Source organism: Indicator indicator, chromosome 35 (assembly GCF_027791375.1).
Source record: "Indicator indicator isolate 239-I01 chromosome 35, UM_Iind_1.1, whole genome shotgun sequence".
NCBI lineage: Eukaryota > Metazoa > Chordata > Aves > Piciformes > Indicatoridae > Indicator > Indicator indicator.
In genome coordinates, this window is record NC_072044.1 from 203,433 (window position 1) to 225,675 (window position 22,243).

Here is a 22,243-nt window from a genome sequence, read left to right on the forward strand (position 1 = left end):
AGAGCTGAGATCTGAGCTTGCAGGAGTTTGACTGACACAGCTCCAGGGCAAACAAGGAGGGATGAGGCATCACCATCGAGCTGTGCTCGAGTGGGACATGACTTCCATCAACACAGCTTTGGGACTGCTGCAGAAGAGCCTTCATTTAGCAAATCTGCTGTCAGCAAGGAGCTGACACATCCCAAGGAACAGAAACATCACAGAATCACAGAGTTATTGAGGCTGGGAAAGGCCTCTGAGCTCACCAAGTCCAGCCTATGACCTAGCACCACCACATCAGCTAAACCATTGCCACCAAGTGCCACATCCAATCTTTGCTTACAGACCTGCAGTGATGGTGACATCAATGCACCCAGCCTGGGGACAAGGCAGCTCTTGGAGAGCCAGAATTGGCACCCAGACCTTCCCAGGTTCCTAACAGTCAGAGGAGCTGGGGGAGCCTGCTTCTGGGGCTACACTAACCCCAAAGCATAACAATGAGGGAGCTCTCTGGTCTCCTCTGAAATCACACAGAACCCCAGAATGGTGACCTCTGGAAGGTCATCTGTGAATGGGGAGCTCTGAGGATCCTCACGTCCAAGCCACTTGCCAGAGCAGGATCATCTAGGGCAGGTCACAGAGGAACACATTCAGGTGGACCTTGAGAGTCTCCAGAGATGGAGACTCCACCACCCCTCTGGGCAGCCTGCTCCAGGGCTCTGCCACCCTGGAAGCAGAGAAGTTCCTCCTCAAGTGGGTGCCAGTTACCCCTTGTCCTGTCACAAGACTGACCCTGCCAGATGTGAAACTGTTGGTGGTTAAAAAGAGGAACCAGATGGGTAGAGAAGAGCCAAGTGGGGAAAGAGAAACTCTCCCCTAGTTCAGATTTCACTCCCTACCCAACACAGGAGCCAGCTCACCAGGGCACAATTGTTCTGAAGCCATCAAGATTTCATTAGAGTTTAATAAAGCCATGGGAGGAAGCAGGGCTGCTGCTCAGCTGCAATGAGAGAGAGCCAGGACTCAAAGAGGAGTTGGATCCCACTGGGAGGGGGTCCTCAGGCTTTGGGGCTCAAAGGAAATGGCACCCTGGGAAATTCAGGCTCCTGCAGGCCACCAGGCAAAGCCACCACTGCTGCAGCCCTGCCTTCAGTTCGCTGCTTGATGTTTGTCCAGTGCTGAGAAACAGAAAGGAAAGCTGCACTAAGGGCTAAGCCTCTCCACTCACTTCCCAGCTGGCAATCCAGGGAAAAACTCTTCTGCATGAAGGCCCTTCCATCCTCCTCCTCATCCTTTACCTCACCTGGAGTACTGCATCCAGTTCTGCAACCCCTAGTACAAGAGGGCTATGGACGTGCTGGAAGGTGTCCAGAGAAGGGCCATGAGGATGAGCAGAGGGCTGGAGCTGCTCTGCTGTGAGGACAGCCTGAGAGAGTTGGGGTTGTGCAGGCTGGAGGGGAGAAGGCTCCCAGGAGACCTTCTTGTGGCCTTCCAGGATCTGAAGGGGGCTACAGGAAAGCTGGGGAGGGAATTTTTAGGGCGTCAGGGAGTGACAGGACTGGGGGGGATGGAACAAAACTAGAAGTGGGGAGATTCAGATTGGATGTTAGGAAGAAATTCTTCCCCAGGAGGGTGGTGAGAGCCTGGCACAGGCTGCCCAGGGAGGTGGTGGAAGCCTCATCCCTGGAGGTTTTTGCAGCCAGGCTGGAGGTGGCTGTGAGCAACCTGCTGTGGTGTGAGGTGTCCCTGGGCATGGCAGGGGGGTTGGGACTGGCTGAGCCTTGAGGTCCCTTCCAACCCTGACAATTCTATGATTCTCTGATCCTCAGCACCAGCTTAATCCTCCACCACCAGCACTGGGTTCTGGTTTTTCATACAGAGCCCACCTTGAGCTGAAGCCTTGTTGTGTGGGGGTTAACTAAGGGGGGATTAAATGTTATCCTTTGGATGTATGAAGGAGAGTGTGGCCAGCAGGACAAGGGAGGTTCTTCTCCCTCTCTACTCTGCCCTAGTGAGAACACATCTCCTGTACTGGATCCACTTTTCAGGCTCCCAACTTCAAGAGAGACAGAGAACTGCTGGAGAGAGTCCAATGGAAGCTATGAAGGTGCTGAAGGGCCTGGAGCAGCTCTGTGAGGAGCAAAGGCTGAGAGCCCTGGGGCTGAGAGCCTGCAGAAGAGCAGCCCCAGAGGGGAGCTGAGCAATGCTCAGCAAGAGACAAAGGAGCTGTGGGGGGCAAGAGGCTGGGGCCACACTCTTGGCAGTGGTGCCCAGGGACAGGCCAAGGGGCAAGGGGCACAAACTGGCACCCAGGAGGTTCCACCTGAGCAGGAGGAGAAAGTTGTTTGTTGTGAGGGTGCTGGAGGGCTGGAGCAGGCTGCCCAGAGAGGTTGTGGAGTGTCCTTGTGTGGAGAGCTTCCAACTCCCCCTGGGCATTGTGCCCCTGGGCAAGCTGCTGTGGGTGCCCTGCTGCAGCAGGGGGGGTTGGAGTGGATGAGCTCCTGAGGTCCCTTCCAGCCCACACCATGCTGGGGCTCTGGGATTTCCTGCAGGGGCAACACACTTGTGGTTTCCAAGCACAGGCAGTGGGTTGTTTGGTGCTTAGCTGTAACATCTGGATCCTGGTAGTGCTGCATTTGACTGCATCATCTGGATGCTAGCAGACCTGCCAAGCCTGCAGGTAAAGCAGGAGCTCCTCAAGACTTCCCAACCCTCAGGCAAAGGCTTCATGCTGGGAAACCCAAACCAACATAAAACTTGGAGCAAAGCAACTTGTGCAGCATCAAGGGAAGGCTACAGGAGGGCTGGAAGCCCTGAGCTCTGCAGCTTGACCCTGGGGTTTATTTTGAAGCAGGTTTCCTGCAGCTGAGCTGCAGCACTTCTTCTCTGGGATCCCCCTTCTAGCACAGCTGGGTTCTGAGAAACCCTTAGAAGCTGCTCAGAAATCCCCTTGTACCACAGGGTGTTAGCAAGCAGGAAGGCACCAAAACATGGGTCCAAAAGGGAGCAGATGAGTCACTGTCGTGGCTCTTTCAGCCCTCTGCTTGGGACCAAGGGGTGCAGTGCTGGCTGATAGGCTTCCAGGTTGGCTTTGCTGAGCCACAGCCAGCAAGAGCTGGCAGTGAGAAACAAGTTCTGCTAACAACTCGTGCAAGATGGTGGTTTGGGGTTTATTTTTGGCCTTATGCAACCTCCAAGGCAAAAGGCAAAGCCACCACCTTCCTCTTTTCCAGTGCTCTGAGCCCCCAAAACGACAACCTGACCGATGTGGGGAGGTTCGCTTGGGCACTGGGGGTGCTTCCTAAGCCTGGGTTGGTTGCTTTTGGTTTGGTTGGGTTTGGTTGGTTGTTTTTTGTTTTGTTTTTTTTTTTTTTTTTGCTGGAGAAGCAAGGTCCTGCCTCAGCCTGGAGACACCAGGGTGGCTGATGCACTCTGTCACCTGTGACAGTCACCCCAGCAACAGCTCTGCTGCGGGCAGAGGCAGGAGGCGATGCTGACTCACTGCCTGCTTCTCTTCGGCAGCTCAAGCCTCCAGTGAAAGCACTGCCGGGAGAGCCCTCCTGCTCCTCCTTTCCTCTAACCCTCCCCTCAAGCAAGGAATTAAGCCAGCTCAATTCTGAGGGGACAGCTGAAAACAGAAACCAGCCTCAGTGACTCTCCAGGAGAAGTGGAATCCGGTGGAGGAATTCTTTGGGTTCGAAAGGCAGCTCCCCCCCACTCCTTCCCCCGAGTCATTCCGAGCAGAAAGGACTCCTGAGATGGAAGGTTCAGCTGCAAATACAAATCACTGAATTATTAACAGCCTGGAGATAGCAAGGAAGGGGAAGAAACTTGAGAAGACCTTCTTTAAAAGAATTCTCCCTGAAATGACTAAAAGTCTCTCCCCTTGCCTTTGACCCTCTTTCTCTGCTGCTTGCTTGCCTTATTTTTTTTTTTTCAAATGCAAATCCTGTGCTTTCCTCACTGCTTTGTTCCTCTCCTTCTCTTGGGGAAGCACAAAATGAGATCCAGAAGAGCCAAGAGAGAGGAAATCTGTGGCCTTTGCCTGTTCCCACAGCTTCTTTCCTCCTGGTTAAAGTCATTTTGGCCAGAGTGATGGGAACAGAGTGCAGGCAGAGCACGGAGCTGCTGCTGGGAGCAGGACCCCAGGGCAGCTTCCAGCATCCTGGGGAGGGAAGGAGCAGAGAAGGAGCCAAAACATCCTGGAATCCCCACCAGGATTCCATTTTCCAGCTATTCCCTTGGGTGTGACCTCCCTCCAGACAAACAGGGGATTTGGTGGTGGATTTTTTTTTTTAATTGCTAGGATTTCTCTCAGCTTTTCATTCCTCCCTTTGGTCCACCACGAGAAGCTATGTCCAGGTACCATCAATACACTGCAAAGCTGTGCTGTGGTCATACCTGAGCTGGCTTCCCTCTCCCCCTGAGCCCAACTTCTTCCACCCAGCAGCAATGGAAGGCCCTTTCCCTTTTGCTCAGAGGGTTCTCCAGCAGAGGAGAGCCAGCAAAAAAAAAAAAACAAACCAAAAAAAAATAAACCCACAACTAAAACCAACCCAAAAAAACTCAGCAGAAAGATTATTATTATTATTATTATTATTATTATTATTATTATTATTATTATTATTATTATTATTATTATTGCTGTTATCTTCCAAACCCCTCCTGAGGTTCGGGCTGATTTCAGGGAGGGGGAAGAGCAGAGGATGAGATCTGACTCACAGCTGGGAAATGCAGGAGGGTGGGGGAGCCTGTCAGAGAGAAAGCAACCCACAAGATTCCTCCTTGCTCAACAGGAGCCAGAAGGCATCAGGGAAATCCTGCTGGATCCTCCCATTCCTGCAGCACCGCCAACCACCTTCAGCTCGGAGGAAACCCAACGGGGCCAGAGCCCAGGGCATGGGGATAAGGTGGGGTTGGGGAGGTGGTGGGGTGCTGGAGAAGCTCTGCTAGACCCTACACACACCCTGCACACACCCTACACACCCTACACACACCCTGCACACACCCTACACACCCTAAACACATCTTACACACACTCTGCACACCCTACACACACCCTGCACACACCCTGCACACCCTACACACACCCTGCACACACCCTACACACTCCCTACACACACCCTACACACACCCTGCAAACACCCTACACACCCTACACACACCCTGCACACACCCTACACACTCCCTACACACACCCTGCAAACACCCTACACACACCCTACACACACCCTACACACCCTACACACACCCTACACACACCCTGCACACACCCTACACACACCCTACACACACCCTGCAAACACCCTACACACACCCTGCACACACCCTACACACCCTACACACCCCCTGCACACACCCTACACACACCCTGCACACACCCTACACACCCTACACACACCCTACACACACCCTGCACACACCCTACACACACCCTGCAAACACCCTACACACACCCTGCACACACCCTACACACCCTACACACCCCCTGCACACACCCTACACACCCCCTGCACACACCCTACACACACCCTGCACACACCCTACACACCCTACACACACCCTACACACACCCTGCACACACCCTACACACACCCTACACACGCCCTGCACACACCCTGCACACACCCTACACACACCCCACACAAGCCCTACACACCCTACACACACCCTACACACCCTACACACATCCTACACACACCCTACACACACTGCACACACCCTACACACACTGCACACACCCTAAACACACCCTACACACACCCTGCACACACCCTACACACACCCTGCACACCCTACACACACCCTACACACCCTACACACCCTACACACATCCTACACACACCCTACACACACTGCACACACCCTAAACACACCCTACACACACCCTGCACACACCCTACACACACCCTGCACACCCTACACACACCCTACACACCCTACACACATCCTACACACACCCTACACACACTGCACACACCCTACACACACTGCACACACCCTAAACACACCCTACACACACCCTACACACACCCCACACACGCCCTACACACCCTACACACACCCTACACACCCTACACACCCTACACACCTTACACACCCTACACACACCCTACACACACCCTACACACACCCTACACACACCCTAAACACACATTACACACCTCACACACCCTACACACCCTACACACACCCTACACACACCCCGCACACGCCCTACACACCCTACACACACCCTACACACACCCTACACACCCTACACACACCCTGCACACACCCTGCATACACCCTACACACACCCTAAACACACATTACACACCCTACACACACCCTACACACACCATACACACACCCTAAACACACATTACACACCCTACACACACCCTACACACACCCTAAACACACCCTACACACCTCACACACCCTAAACACACCCAACACACACCTTACACACCCTACACACACTTTGCACAAACCCTACACACACCCTACAGACATTCTACACACACACTGCACACACACTGCACACACCCTACACACACCCTGCACACACCCTGCACACACCTTACACACACCCTGCACACACCTTACACACACCCTGCACACACAATGCACACACAATGCACACACCCTGCACACACCCTGCACACACCTTACACACACCCTGCACACACCCTACACACACCCTACACACCCTGCACACACCCTACATACACCCTGCACACACCCTACACACACCCTACACACACCATACACACACCCTAAACACACATTACACACCCTACACACACCCTACACACACCCTACACACACCCTACACACACCCTACACACACCCTACACACACCCTACACACACTTTACACACACCCTACACACACTTTACACACACCCTACACACACCCTACACACACCCTGCACACACCCTACACACACCCTAAACACACCCTACACACACAATGCACACACCCTACACACACCCTACACACACCCTGCACACACCTTACACGTACCCTGCACACACCCTACACACACACTACACACACCCTGCACACACCCTACACACACCCTGCACACACCCTACACACCCTACACACACCCTTCACACACCCTACACACACCCTACACACACCCTGCACACACCTTACACACACCCTACACACACCCTGCACACACCTTACACACACCCTGCACACACCCTACACACACCCTGCACACACCCTACACACCCTACACACACCCTGCACACACCCTACACACACCCTACACACACCCTACACACACCCTACACACACCCTGCACACACCCTACACACACCCTGCACACACCCTGCACACACCCTACACACACCCCGCACACGCCCTACACACCCTACACACACCCTACACACCGTACACACCCTACACACACCCTACACACACCCTACACACACCCTACACACACTGCACACACCCTAAACACACCCTACACACACCCTGCACACACCCTACACACACCCTGCACACCCTACACACACCCTACACACACCCCGCACACACCCTACACACACCCCACACACGCCCTACACACCCTACACACACCCTACACACACTGCACACACCTTACACACCCTACACACACCCTACACACACTGCACACACCCTAAACACACCCTACACACACCCTGCACACACCCTACACACACTGCACACACCCTAAACACACCCTACACACACCCTGCACACACCCTACACACACCCTGCACACCCTACACACACCCTACACACACCCTGCACACACCCTACACACACCCCGCACACGCCCTACACACCCTACACACACCCTACACACCCTACACACACCCTGCACACACCCTAAACACACCCTACACACACCCTAAACACACATTACACACCCTACACACACCCTACACACACCATACACACACCCTAAACACACATTACACACCCTACACACACCCTACACACACCCTGCACACACCTTACACACACCCTGCACACACCTTACACACACCCTGCACACACATGCACACACAATGCACACACCCTGCACACACCCTGCACACACCTTACACACACCCTGCACACACCCTACACACACCCTACACACACCCTACATACACCCTGCACACACCCTACACACACCCTACACACACCATACACACACCCTAAACACACATTACACACCCTACACACACCCTACACACCCTACACACACCCTACACACACCCTACACACACCCTACACACACTTTACACACACCCTACACACACTTTACACACACCCTACACACACCCCGCACACACCCTACACACACCCTGCACACACCCTACACACACCCTAAACACACCCTACACACCCTACACACACAATGCACACACCCTACACACACCCTACACACACCCTGCACACACCTTACACGTACCCTGCACACACCCTACACACACACTACACACACCCTGCACACACCCTACACACACCCTGCACACACCCTACACACCCTACACACACCCTTCACACACCCTACACACACCCTACACACACCCTGCACACACCTTACACACACCCTACACACACCCTGCACACACCTTACACACACCCTGCACACACCCTACACACACCCTGCACACACCCTACACACCCTACACACACCCTGCACACACCCTACACACACCCTACACACACCCTACACACACCCTACACACACCCTGCACACACCCTACACACACCCTGCACACACCCTGCACACACCCTACACACACCCCGCACACGCCCTACACACCCTACACACACCCTACACACCGTACACACCCTACACACATCCTACACACACCCTACACACACCCTACACACACTGCACACACCCTAAACACACCCTACACACCCTGCACACACCCTACACACACCCTGCACACCCTACACACACCCTACACACACCCCGCACACACCCTACACACACCCCACACACCCCTACACACCCTACACACACCCTACACACACTGCACACACCTTACACACCCTACACACCCTACACACACCCTACACACACTGCACACACCCTAAACACACCCTACACACACCCTGCACACACCCTACACACACCCTGCACACCCTACACACACCCTACACACACCCTGCACACACCCTACACACACCCCGCACACGCCCTACACACCCTACACACACCCTACACACCCTACACACACCCTGCACACACCCTAAACACACCCTACACACACCCTAAACACACATTACACACCCTACACACACCCTACACACACCATACACACACCCTAAACACACATTACACACCCTACACACACACCCTACACACACACCCTAAACACACCCTAAACACACCCAACACACACCTTACACACCCTACACACACTTTGCACAAACCCTACACACACCCTACACACATTCTACACACACCCTGCACACACCCTACACACAACCTCGGTGGCAGTGGTGGAGTCCCCATCCCTGGAGGGGTTTCACAGCCATAGAGCTGTGGTGCTGAGGGCCACGGTGCAGTGGTGCCCAGGCAGTGCTGGGCTAAGTGCTTGGACTGGATGACCTTCAAGGTCTTTTCCAATCAAAACAATTCCATGATTCCCTAAGCCTCCCTAGGAGCCCCTGTGCCACCAGACCAAGTCCCTCCATTCCCAGCACGCAGCCCTTGTGCGTTGGAGATGCTGCCAGCAGGTCCAGCCTCCTCCTCTTCCTCCTGGCAGGAGAAATGGGTGAGAAAATGAGGTTTTCATCCCTTGCCCTCTGCAACAGGGCTTCAGGCTGTACCTGCCTGTGCCTATTGTCTGCTGCCTGCCTCACAGAAGAGCTTTTAATAGCTGCATCACAGCAGCACAGAGGGCGTGAGGCAGCTCTGCAAAGCTGCTCTGGAGATGCTTTGTGATGAGGATGATTCACAGAAGCTCCCAGCCCCATGGCACCGTGGACAGGACACTGCCCTTCCCCCAGAAGCTTGTCAGCCCCTGGCCCAGGCTGCCCAGGGCAGTGGTGGAGCCTCCATCCCTGGAGGGGTTTTCAAAGCCTTGGAGGTGTGGTGCTGAGGGCCATGGGTTGGTGGTTACCTGGCAGGGTTGGGTTAAGGGTTGGACTCCATGGTCTGGAAGGTCTCTTCCAACCAAAATGATTCAGTGATTAGAATCATAGAATTCACAGAACTGTCAGGGTTGGAAGGGACCTCAAGGCTCAGCCAGTCCCAACCCCCCTGCCATGCCCAGGGACACCTCACACCACAGCAGGTTGCTCACAGCCACCTCCAGCCTGGCTGCAAAAACCTCCAGGGATGAGGCTTCCACCACCTCCCTGGGCAGCCTGTGCCAGGCTCTCACCACCCTTATGGTGAAAAACTTCTTCCTAACATCCAATCTGACTCTCCCCACTTCTAGTTTTGCTGTAGGGACACCTCCCACCAGCCCAGGCTGCTGAGGGCCAAGACCTCAGGGGATGGTGCCTCAAGTCTCCTCATCTGCACAAGGGACTGCAGGGATCAACCTTCCCCTTGTGGAGTGTCCTGAAGTTTAGGGAAGCCACGATTAAGGGTGGGGATCATAATGATTTACCCCTCCCTAATGGCACCCTGGAGCCCATCCCAGCTGTGGCTGGATTTCTAACCTTGCTTAGAAGGAGATAAAAGCTTTTTTTTTTTTTTTTTTTTTTTTTTTTTTCTTTATTTTTTTTCCTGCTGGTTGCTCTGAAGGTTTTCAGGCTCTCTTTGATGTGCTCTGGCTAATAGCCCCTTCAGCTGATTAATTCTCATTTCTGCTCTCTCTCTCTCTCTTTGAGAGCTGCCACACTGACTTTGTGAATGGATTGCAATGAGATGGAGCAGTGATTCCCACCACCCTCCCTCCCCCTCCCCCCCAAAGCTGCTCCAGTTCTCATTAATCCAAATCCCTGCAGGGTGAGCTCCCAGCCCCACACTGGAGTGTGAGGGAGCTGAAAATAGCAATGCTGATCATGACAATAAATAACAGGGAGGGTGCTAGGAGCCACCAACAGCCTCTGGTGGGTTTTCTCTGTGTGTCTGTGTGCAGCAAGGTCCCCAAGTGTGTGTGGTGAGTAGGTCAGGAGAGGTTCTCCTCCCCCTCTGCTCTGCTGAGGCCACAGCTGGAATATTGTGACCAGTTCTGGGGCCCTCAGGTCAAGAATGACCTCAGGGAACTGCTTGAGAGAGTCCAGCACACAGCCACGAAGGTACTCCCTGCTCCAGCCAAGTTCAGGCATGCTCCTGGGACTCCCTGCTGTGCCCTTTCCAAAGCCAGCCTGGGTTGTGACCTCCCTTGTCTCAGGGGCTTGGTGCTTCCCTCTGTGGCTCTGCAGACTTTGGGGTTTATCATTGCTGGTCAGAGCAAAGGCTCAGAGTGGGAGACTTGCCCCCATCCTGCTTCCTGATGTTGCCTGCAAGTGGTGCTCAGGCTTGAGGAGACCATCCCAAAGCTCTTTCATCCTGCAGAGCTTGAAAATTGCAGCTGGAAACCTTGTCCCCAGCCTGGATTTCTGTACCAGGAGGAGCAGGGTTGTCACAGCTGGAATATTGTGGCCAGTTCTGGGCTCCTCAGGTCAAGAAGGAGCTCAGGGAACTGCTTGAGAGAGTCCAGCACAGAGCCCCAGAGCTGCTGCAGGCAGTGGAACATCTCCCTGTGGGGACAGGCTGAGGGAGCTGGGGCTTGGAGCTGGGAGCAGAGGAGCCTGAGGGCTGCCCTCAGTGCTGGGATAAAGATGTGCAGGGCTGGAGCCAGGCTCTGCTCAGGGATGGCCAAGGACAGCACAAGGGGCACTGGGGGCAAGCTGGAGCAGAGCCATGGGAACAAAAGGGAAAACTTTGTCCCTGGGAGGGTGCTGGAGCCCTGGAGCAGGCTGCCCAGAGAGCTTGTGGAGTCTCCTTCCCTGGAGACTCTCCAAACCCACCTGGCTGTGTTCCTGGTGCCCTGCCCTGGGTGATGCTGCTCTAGGAGGGGGGTTGGGCTGGATGATCTCCAGAGGTCCCTTCCAGCCCCTACCACTCAGTGACTGTGCCCATGCAGGTGACAGCAGTGATCAGTGACTGTGCCCATGCAGGTGACAGCAGTGATCCAGCCTTTTGTCAGAGTGTGAGTGTGGAGAGTAATTGAAGGGCTGCCTCATTACCACGGACTCAATTAGCCTCTCGTTATGCATTTGGCAAGCACTTAGCAGAGGGAATCCATTTACAACAGCACAGGAGAGTCAAGCAGCTCACAATGAAACTCCAAAGCAAGCTTACAAGGCAAGAGTAAACCTCCCCAGCTTAAATTAACAGGATGGAGATGCAGCCTGTGAGGAGGAAGAGCCAAAGGTGGGGGACAGGCTGGAGGAAGCCTTGAAGCCTTTGTCTCTGCCTCCTGTGTGGCCTTGGGTCAGGCATTTAGGATCATGGAATGCATTGGGTTGGAAGGGTCCCTGAAAGGTCATCTTGTCCAACCCCCCTGCAACCAGCAGGGAGACTTCCAACTGGGTCAGGCTGTCCAGGGTCATATCAGGTTTGACCTTGAATGTCTGCAGGAATGGAGCCTCCACCACTCTCTGGGCAGCCTGTTCCAGTGTCTCACCACTCTCACTGTGCAGAACTTCCTCCTGATGTCCAACCTAACTCTGCCCTGCTCCAGTTTCAAGCCATTGCCTCTCATCCTGTCCCTCCCAGCCCTTGTCAAAACTCCCTCCCCAGCTCTCCTGTCTCTCATCCAACCTGGTCTTGAACATCTCCAGGAGAAGGCATCCACAGCCTCCCTGGGCAACCTGTGCCAGTCTCTCCCCACCCTCTCTGTCCATAATTTGTTCCTCATCTCCACTCTCCATCTCCCCTCTCCCAGCTCAAAGCCATTGTCCCTTATCCTGTCACTCCCAGCCCTTGTCCAAAGTCCCTCCCCAGCTCTCCTGGAGCCCCTTCAGGTACTGCAAGGCTGCTCTAAGGTCTCCCTGGAGCCTTCTCTTCTCCAGGCTGAACAGCCCCAACTCTCCCAGTCTGTCCCCACAGGGGAGCTTCTCCTTCCTCTGATCATCTTGGTGACCTCCTCGGGACCCTCTCCAGCAGCTCCAGGTCCTTCTTGTGCTGGGGGCACCAGCACTGGAGGCAGTGCTGCAGGTGGGGTCTGAGCAGAGCAGTACAAACCATGCTGAGGTCCAGCTTTAGGCAGCCAAGGCCACAGAGGAACCCAGCAGGAGGTTCTCACAGCTGCTGTCTGCTCAGGCTTTGGCCCTCTGCATTTTAGGAATTATCCAGCTGGGATTAAAAATGCCTCCCACCCCTCCCCAGTTAAATATAGGTTTTTCAGGCTACCACCACCACCACCACACACACAAAAGACAGAGACAAGGCTTTGCTCAGCTAGAGCTGAAAAATGAGGGATGACTAACAGCATGTACTGAAGGATTCCTGCCAGGATGCAGACCCTGGCTGCCAAAGCCAACCACATGCACAGGACAGGCCACCCAGGGGCTCTGGGATGCTGCTGGTTCATCTTTGCAGCCTCTCTTTCTCCTGAGTCTCCCCAGAGGCTGCTTTGCTCTCACATCAAAGGGTAACAGAGGAGTCTCCAGGGAGGTGGCTGGGCTGGGACCATCCCTTTCATCCCTGTCTAAATATTAGGGAGAAATTCTTGGCAGCAAGGGTGAGGAGACACTGGCACAGGTTGCCCAGGGAGGTTGTGGCTGTCCTCTCCCTGGAGGTGTTCAAGGCCAGGCTGGATGAGACCTTGAGCAACCTGAGCTGGTAAAGGCTCAAGGCCTCATCCAACCTGGTCTTAACCACTCCCCTCTCAATCTGCCCTCTCCCAGGATGTTTCAGCTCCTTCTCTGCTCCCTCCCTCCCCAGGATGCTGGAAGCTGCCCTGGGGTCCTGCTCCCAGCAGCAGTTCCATGCTCTGCCTGCACTCAAAGCCATCATCCCTCGTCCTGTCCCTCCCAGCCCTTCTCCAAAGTCCCTCCCCAGCTCTCCTGGAGCCTCCTTCAGGTACTGGAAGGCTGCTCTAAGGTCTCCCTGGAGCCTTTGCTTCTCCAGGCTGAGCAGCCTCAGCTCCCTCATCCTGTCCCCTTAGGAGAGGCTCTCCAGCCCTCTGATCACCCTTGTGACCCTTCTCTGGACCCTCTCCAGCAGTTCTGTGTCTGTCTTGTGCTGGGAGCTCCAAAGCTGTGTGCAGTGGTCCAGGTGAAGTCTCCCAAGAGAAATGATGACCTGAGCCAGGGCAGGGAGGCAGAATGTGTGTGCAGAGGACCCCTGGGACACAGGGAAGTGTGGACAGTGCCTTTCATTAGCTACTAACCTGCCCCAGTGATGGCTCTTCCCTCACATCCTGAGTGCTGCATCCAGGGGAACTGCTCTGTGCTCTTGTGGCCAAGAAGGCCAATGCCATCCTGGGCTGGATGAGACAGGCTGTGCTTAGTAGATTGAGAGAGGTTCTCCTCCCCCTCTGCTCTGCCCTGCTGAGGCTGCATCTGGAGTACTGTGGCCAGTTCTGGGCCCCACAGGTCAAGAAGGACCTCAGGGAACTGCTTGAGAGAGTCCAGCACAGAGCCACAAAGATGCTGAAGGGAGGGGAAGATCTTCCTCATGAGGAGAGCCTGAGGAAGCTGAGGGTCTTCAGCTTGGAGAGGAGGAGCCTGGGAGGTGACCTCATTGCTGGTGATAAAGATGAGCAGGGATGGAGCCAGGCTCTGCTGGGGGATGCCCAGTGCCAGCACAAGGGGCAGTGGTGGAAGCTGAGGCAGAGGAAGTTCCATGGAAACAGGAGGAAGGATTTTGTCCCTGTGAGGGTGACAGAGCCCTGGAAGAGGCTGCCCAGGGGGGCTGTGGAGTCTCCCTCTCTGGAGATATTCAAAGCCCACCTGGCTGCATTCCTGTGTGCTCTGCTCTGCCAGGGGCTTGGACTGGATGAGCTGTTGAGGTCCTTCCCAACCCCTCACGTTCTGTGACCCCCAGGATCCAGCTCCTCTGCAGCTGTGCACAGCTGGTTTCAGGGTCGTGATGCTGAGCCCAGGCAGCACAGCCTTGCTCCATCTGCTGTGGTTCCAGGGAGCCAGGCAGAAGGGGAGCAGGTTTGTAGGTTGGCACAAAACCTCCCCCTGCCATCCTGTACCTATGTAGGGCAGGCAGCCCCCAGGGAGGCCCCGGTGCTGATTGAGCATTCTTGATTCACTGAGGCACTGCCAGATGGATTCTCTGGGCCAAAGCCTGCACTGGGGGACACCCAACACACTTCTCAAGGACTCCATCAAGCCTCCTCCTCTTGGTGAGTGACCCTGTGTGCAGCCACTGCATCAGCTCTCCAGGTGGGCATCCCTCTGGGCACGGCTAGGAGGGTGTGCCCACGTCCCAGGGAGAAGGAAGAAGAAAGAGCAGGAGATGGAGTCTGCTGCCACCCTTCCCAAACACACACAGGGCAGAACTGCTGCCTAAAGCCTCCATGGGGATGGATGAGATCCTAAAACTGCAGCCCTGGGAGAAGATATTCTAAGGGTTTATCAATAAAATGGGTAGTAACAAATGGCCAAGGTGGCAAGTGGCAGCCTGGAGAGGAGAGGGCTCCAAGGAGACCTTCTAATGGCCTTCCAGTACCTGAAGGGGGCTACAGGAGAGCTGGGGAGGGACTTTTGACAAGGGCTGGGAGTGACAGGATAGGGGAAATGGCTTTGAGCTGGGAAAGGGCAGATTGAGACTGGAGATGAGGAAGAATTCTTTCGAGTGAGGCTGGGGAGACACTGGCACAGGTTGCCCAGGGAGGCTGTGGCTGTCCTCTCCCTGGAGGTGTTCAAGACCAGGCTGGATGAGGCCTTGAGCAAGCTGGGCTGGTGGAGGTCTCATCCAACCTGGTCTTAACCACTCCCCTCTCAATCTCCCCTCTCCCAGCCCAAAGCCATTGCTCCTCATCCTGGCACTCCCAGCCTTTCTCCAAAGTCCCTCCCCAGCTCTCCTGCTTCAGGTACTGGAAGGCTGCTCTGAGGTCTCCCTGGAGCCTTCTCTTCTCCAGGCTGGACCCCCAATTCCTAATGAATTCTCTCTGAGGTGCAGAGTTGGGATGAAACATGCAGGTTTGCTCGGGAAGAAAACTCAATCTCCACGAGGCAGCCACGGGAGAGGCTCTGCCCCGACCTCAGCACCAGCCTGGAGCACATCCAGCAATCGATCCTGGCCCTCTGAGGTGGAGGAGTTGATTTCTTATCCTCTTTGAGCACCAGCTGGGTCCAGGTGGCAGAAAATCAGAACAGATGCAGCTGGCCAAAGCTGTTGATTTAATTCCTGTTTGTCTCCTTCCATTTGGTTTGATGCTGAACCTCTGAGTCCTGATGCTGCCCACAAGGATCCTGCACTGCTCATCTTGGGAAGCACTTCTGCTGCATTATCCAAGCTCAGCAGTGACCAAATCCTTACTGGTCCTTGCATTAATCCCCATTCTCTCCTTTCTACCTCATATTCTCTGTGCTGCTGACCTCCAGCCACCCAGGCTCTCCTGTGCTCCCCAGCTAGGAGAGGCAGGGATCAGGCTTGTGGAGTTTTCAGTCCTGCAGGTGATGTGTTAAAAATCCTGGCTTCAGATTCAGTCTCATCTGTTCCTTGGGGGGTTTTGGTGGTGCTGGTGGTTGGTTGGGATTTTTTTCTTTGATTTTGCTGGGTTTGGAGACTGCAAATTGTGTGAGCTTGGAGGATTGGGGGAGGGGGATCAAACTGCCACAGCAGCTCCCAGCCTCATGGGCAGCCAGGACTGGTGGTGGAGATGAAGACTTGGGGATCCCCTGGGTGGCCTTCTTGCTCCTCATCTCAGTCTGACTCAAGCAGAAACACACACAGAGACAAGAAAACAAACAGAGAGTAGATGGAGCCATCTCTGGGTGGATGGGAAGGCTCCAAGAGCAACCTTTGCAGAGGCAGGAACTGGAGCCCAGATGAGCATTAGAAGTGCCTCCAGAAAACCTGCAGCCCTTGGCTATCAGCTCTGCTGCAAGAGAGGTGCTGCAGCACTTGCCTCTGCCTTGCTAGTTGGGAAGTCTGTCCTTGGGAAGGCTCTGAGGACACACAGACATCCAGCCTGCTCCCACCACCTGCACATCCACACAGCTCCTGACACACACAGCTCACAGATCCTCATCTCCTTCGTAGATTCACAGAATGGCTTGGGTTGGAAGGGGCCTCAAAGATCATCCAGTTCCAACCCCTCCCACCAGCCCAGGTTGCTCAGGACCTCCTCCAGGCTGGTCTTGAACACCTCCAGGGAGAGGACATCCACAGATGACCCACAGGACATTCCAGAGTCTCCCCCCCCTCATTCTCAAGAATTTCTTCCTCATCTCCAGTCTCAATCTCCCCTCTCCCAGCTCAAAGCCATTGTCCCTCATCCTGCCACTCCCAGCCCTTCTCCAAAGTCCCTCTCCAGCACTCCTGTAGCCCTCTTCAGGTCCTGGAAGGCTGCTCTAAGGTCTCCCTGAAGCCTTCTCTTCTCCAGGCTGAAGAGCCCCAACTCCCAGCCTGTCCCTGTGGGGGAGGTTCTCCATCCTCTGATCATTTTTTTGGCCTCGTCTGGACGCTCTCCAGCAGTTCAAATCACCATGCAGAGCCCCAACACCTCCAACTCTGCTGCTCTGCCTGGGGTGGGGATGTGCCAAGCAGAGAGAGATGTTTTCCAGAAAGCTGAAAACCTCCCAGATTTCTCCCAGCCTTTCCCCCAGACACCTTCAGCTCCCAAGCAGCCTCTTGCAGAGCTGCCTGCATGAGAATCAGATGCAAATCTCCCTGCTGCAGAGCCACCCGACTGGAGAGGAGCCTTTGTTCCTGCCCAGGCCTAACTGCAATCAGAGGGCTGCTCTCTCCTCTCAGAGGAATGTCTGTTTGAGCTCCACATTAGCTAGAGGTGGTTAAACTCCATCTGCCCATCTGCAGCAGCTGATGGGCAAAGGCTGGAGGAAGGTGATAACCACCTCTCATTTCCCACAGCTCACCCTGCAGCCAACCTGCTGCCAGCCAGATCCTTCCCCACTTTACAAGGCACCAGCTGCAGACTTCCAGGTCCTAGCAGCTCATTTTTTTCCCAGCTGGCCCAAGCCTGTCATTTCCACCACCAGCATTAAGCAAGGAGATGGAGAGTTAGCAGCAGATCCAGGGAGGTTCTCCTCCCCCTCTGCTCTGCCCTGCTGAGGCCACACCTGGAATATTGCATCCAGTTCTGGGCTCCCCAGCTCAGGAGGGACAGGGAGCTGCTGGAGAGAATCCAATGGAGAGCTACAGGATGCTGAAGGGCCTGGAGCACTGCCCTGTGAGGAGAGGCTGAGAGCCCTGGGGGTGGTTAGTGTGGAGAGGAGAAGGCTGAGAGGGGATTTAATAAATGCTTATAAATAACTGAGGGTTGGGGGTCAGGAGGGAGGGGACAGGGACAGGCTCTGCTCAGCTGCACCCTGGGATAGCACAAGGGGCAATGGATGGAAACTGCAGCACAGGAGGTTCCACCTCAACATGAGGAGGAACTTCTGCACTGGGAGGCTCCCAGAGCCCTGGAGCAGGCTGCCCAGAGAGGTTGTGGAGTCTCCTTCTCTGGAGAAGACTTTCCAGCCCCATCTGGATGTGTTCCTGTGTGACCTGTGCTGGGTTCTCTGCTCCTGCTGTGGCAGGGGGGTTGGACTGGACAATCTCCAGAGGTCCCTTCCAACCCCTGACATCCTGGGATCCTGGGATTTGGGATGAAGTGTTTTGAACCTCAGTGGTTTTGCTCTCTTTCTGATCCCATCGTGGGTGGGGGAGGAGGTTTGTTTTGAGCTTTTGCTCTGCCAAGGAAGCTGCCAAGGGCTTTGTTCTTCCTGGGGTGCTTGGAGAGTTGGCACTTCCAGCACTCTCATCCTGAAGAGGGCCATTCAGCCCCAAGGCTGTTAAGAAAATGGATTATAAATTCCATTAAGCAAGTTGAGAAGAACCAAGGCTGGCACAACTGATTGCCAGCCCTGCTTGCCTTGGACACTCCCAGGTGCCTGAGGGATCCAGGTTCTGGCTCTGAGGTTCTGCAAAGTCCAGCAAGAAGCTGGACAGCCCCAACAGATACCCAGGGCCAAGGCTCAGGTTTGGTCCCACAGCTTGGATCTGCCTCTGTCAGGCAGTGGCAGAGCCTCCCCCCAAACCCCTTCACCCCTTCCCAGATGAACCAAACACCTGACAGCCCTCTAGCAAGAGCTGGAAAGTGAAGCAAACCCAGCAGCCCTGTCCTCAGTGGTGAGTCTGGCACTGGGATCAGCTGGGGCCCTGACTGGCACAACCTGACCACAGCAGGTGCCCCAGGCTGCTGCCATGGGCCCCACACCAAGGAGGGAGACTTTGTCCCTCCTTGCCATAGGTTCTGGCTGACCACAAGATCCAGGATCCCAGGATGTCAGGGGCTGGAAGGGACCTCTGGAGATCATCCAGTCCAACCCCCCTGCCACAGCAGGAGCAGAGAATCCAGCACAGGTCACACAGGAACACATCCAGATGGGGCTGGAAAGGCTCCTCCAGAGAAGGAGACTCCACAACCTCTCTGGGCAGCCTGCTCCAGGGCTCTGGGAGCCTCCCAGTGCAGAAGTTCCTCCTCATGTTGAGGTGGAACCTCCTGTGCTGCAGTTTCTACCCATTGCCCCTTGTGCTATGCCAGGGTGCAGCTGAGCAGAGCCTGTACCTGTCCCTGTCCCTGTCCCCTCCCTCTTCCCCCCCAACCCTCAGCTATTTATAAACATTTATCAAATCCCCTCTCAGCCTTCTCCTCTCCCCACTAACCACCCCCAGGGCTCTCAGCCTCTCCTCACAGGGCAGTGCTCCAGGCCCTTCAGCATGCTGGCAGCCCTCTGTTGGACTCTCTCCAGCAGATCCCTGTCCCTCCTGAACAAGATCTGCCCTCAGCTTCTGAGGAGCTTTCTTGGAGAGCTTGGAAAGCATCACACCACCAGCAGCATCCCTCCTGCATTCCCAGCTTGCTGAGGAGGCACCTCTGGGCCTTTGATCAGTGCCATCTTCTGGGGGCTGGTGTTGGCACCCCCTGGCACAGTACACACCCTCACTCAGCACCCAGGAGCCCCCCACCAGGCTCTGCCACCCACTGTGTCAGGCCTCCCCTACACACCTACTGCAAAGCTAGAGCTGAAAGTTCTACCTTTGCCTCAGAGGTAGGCAGCTGAGGCACGAAAGGTTTCCTCCAGCAGCCTCATCTCAGGAGCTGTGAGCAGATCCTCTCACATCTGACCTCAGCATCCCTGCCACTAAACCTCAGGCACCTCCCAGGCCAGGCTGCAGCTCCAGGGCAGCTGCCCAGCAGCTCGTTTGGGTTGCCTTGCACAAAGCTGCCTGAATTCTCCTTGCTTCCCTCTCTCAGGCTGCAGCAGGATCCATTCCCAACCCCAAGCACCTGGCCTACAGCACCTCAGCAGGTGAGATGTGCTGGGGTTGTGTCACACACCAGGAGGACTCTATTTTAAGGTGCTGCTGTGTGACTGCTGCAGAGGTGTTTTGCTTTCTTCCAAATCTTCAGTGGTGTGAAGAAAGCCTCAGGGAGAAGGTGGAGACCTCACCCCAGCACAGAGCAGTCACAGGTTTGGCTCTGCAATGGGATCAGCAGATGTGCAGCCTGAGCCATCACAGGTGCAAGACAAGACTCTCCTCTCCTCTCCTCTCCTCTCCTCTCCTCTCCTCTCCTCTCCTCTCCTCTCCTCTCCTCTCCTCTCCTCTCCTCTCCTCTCCTCTCCTCTCCTCTCCTCTCCTCTCCTCTCCTCTCCTCTCCTCTCCTCTCCTCTCCTCTCCTCTCCTCTCCTCTCCTCTCCTCTCCTCTCCTCCTCTCCTCTCCCTCTCCTCTCCTCTCCTCTCCTCTCCTCTCCTCTCCTCCTCTCCTCTCCTCTCCTCTCCCTCTCCCTCCTCTCCTCTCCTCTCCTCTCCTCTCCTCTCCTCTCCTCTCCTCTCCTCTCCCTCTCCCTCTCCCTCTCCCTCTCCTTCTCCCTCCTCCCTCTCCCTCTCCCTCCTCCCTCTCCCTCTCCCTCTCCCTCTCCCTCTCCCTCTCCCTCTCCCCTCCCTCTCCCTCTCCCTCTCCTCTCCCTCTCCTCTCCTCTCCTTCTCCTCTCCTCTCCTCTCTCCCTCTCCCTCTCTCTCTCCCTCTCCCTCTCCCTCTCCCTCTCCCTCTCCTTCTTCCTCTCCTCTCCTCCCAAACCTTCCCTTCATTCTAAGGGTGAGAGAATCAATTGCACAGTAGGAGGTAGACCTCCCTTACCCCTCAGTGTCACCAGTGCCCAGGGACATCTTCAGCCACTTCTGTCCACCTGGGGACCACAACTCAAAACCATTTGCTAGGTAAGAGCAGATCAGAGAATCAGAGAATCCCAGAGTGGTTTGGGTGGGAAGGGACCTCCAAAGCTCCTCCAGTCCAACCCCCTGCAGTCCCCAGGGACAGCCCCAACCACAGCAGGTTGCTCACAGCCCCACACAACCTGACCTGCAATGGTGCCAGCCATGGGGCAGCTCTCACCTCTCTGGGCAGCCTGGCACAGGCTCTCCCCACCCTCAGGGTCAAACATTTCTCCCTTCTCTCCACTCTCAATCTGCCTCTTTGAGTTCCAAACCATCCTCCCTTGTCCTGTCCCAACAGACCCTGCTCAAATCTCTGTCCCCAGCTCTCTTCCAGGTCCCTTGGAGCACTGCAAGGCCACCAGAAGGTCTCCCTGGAGCCTTCTCCTCCCCAGGCTGCACAACCCCAACTCTCTCAGCCTGGCCTCCCAGCAGAGCCCTTCCAGCCCTGCCAGCATTGCTGTGGCCTCCTCTGGCCCTGCTCCAGCAGCTCCCTGTCTGTGCTGTGCTGAGGGCTCCAGAGCTGCCCCAGCACTGCAGGGGAGGTCTCAGCAGAGCACAGCAGAGGGGCAGAGTCCCCTCCCTGCCCCTGCTGCCCACACTGCTGGGGATCAGCCCAGGCCAGGCTGGGGCTTTCTGATAATGAAGACATTTCTGACACTGAGGGACTGCTAAGAGAGACTTCAGCTCAGTGGTGACCAACCCTAGGCTGCTAACTGGGACTCCAGCCCAGTGGTGGCCATCTCCAGGCTGCTCAGTGGGGTTGTATTTGTTTGTAATAATAATTCTTCTATTAAATCAGCAGTGATTGGAGGCTGTGGAGACAGGAAAGTGAGGGTTGGGGGGAGGGAGAGGGGGAAATAAAAGGGCTATTCAACCTGGAAGCCCAGGCAGGACCCTCTATTGTTTTCCTTGTCCCCAAAGGAACAAGAAGGTTGTCCCTAGGGC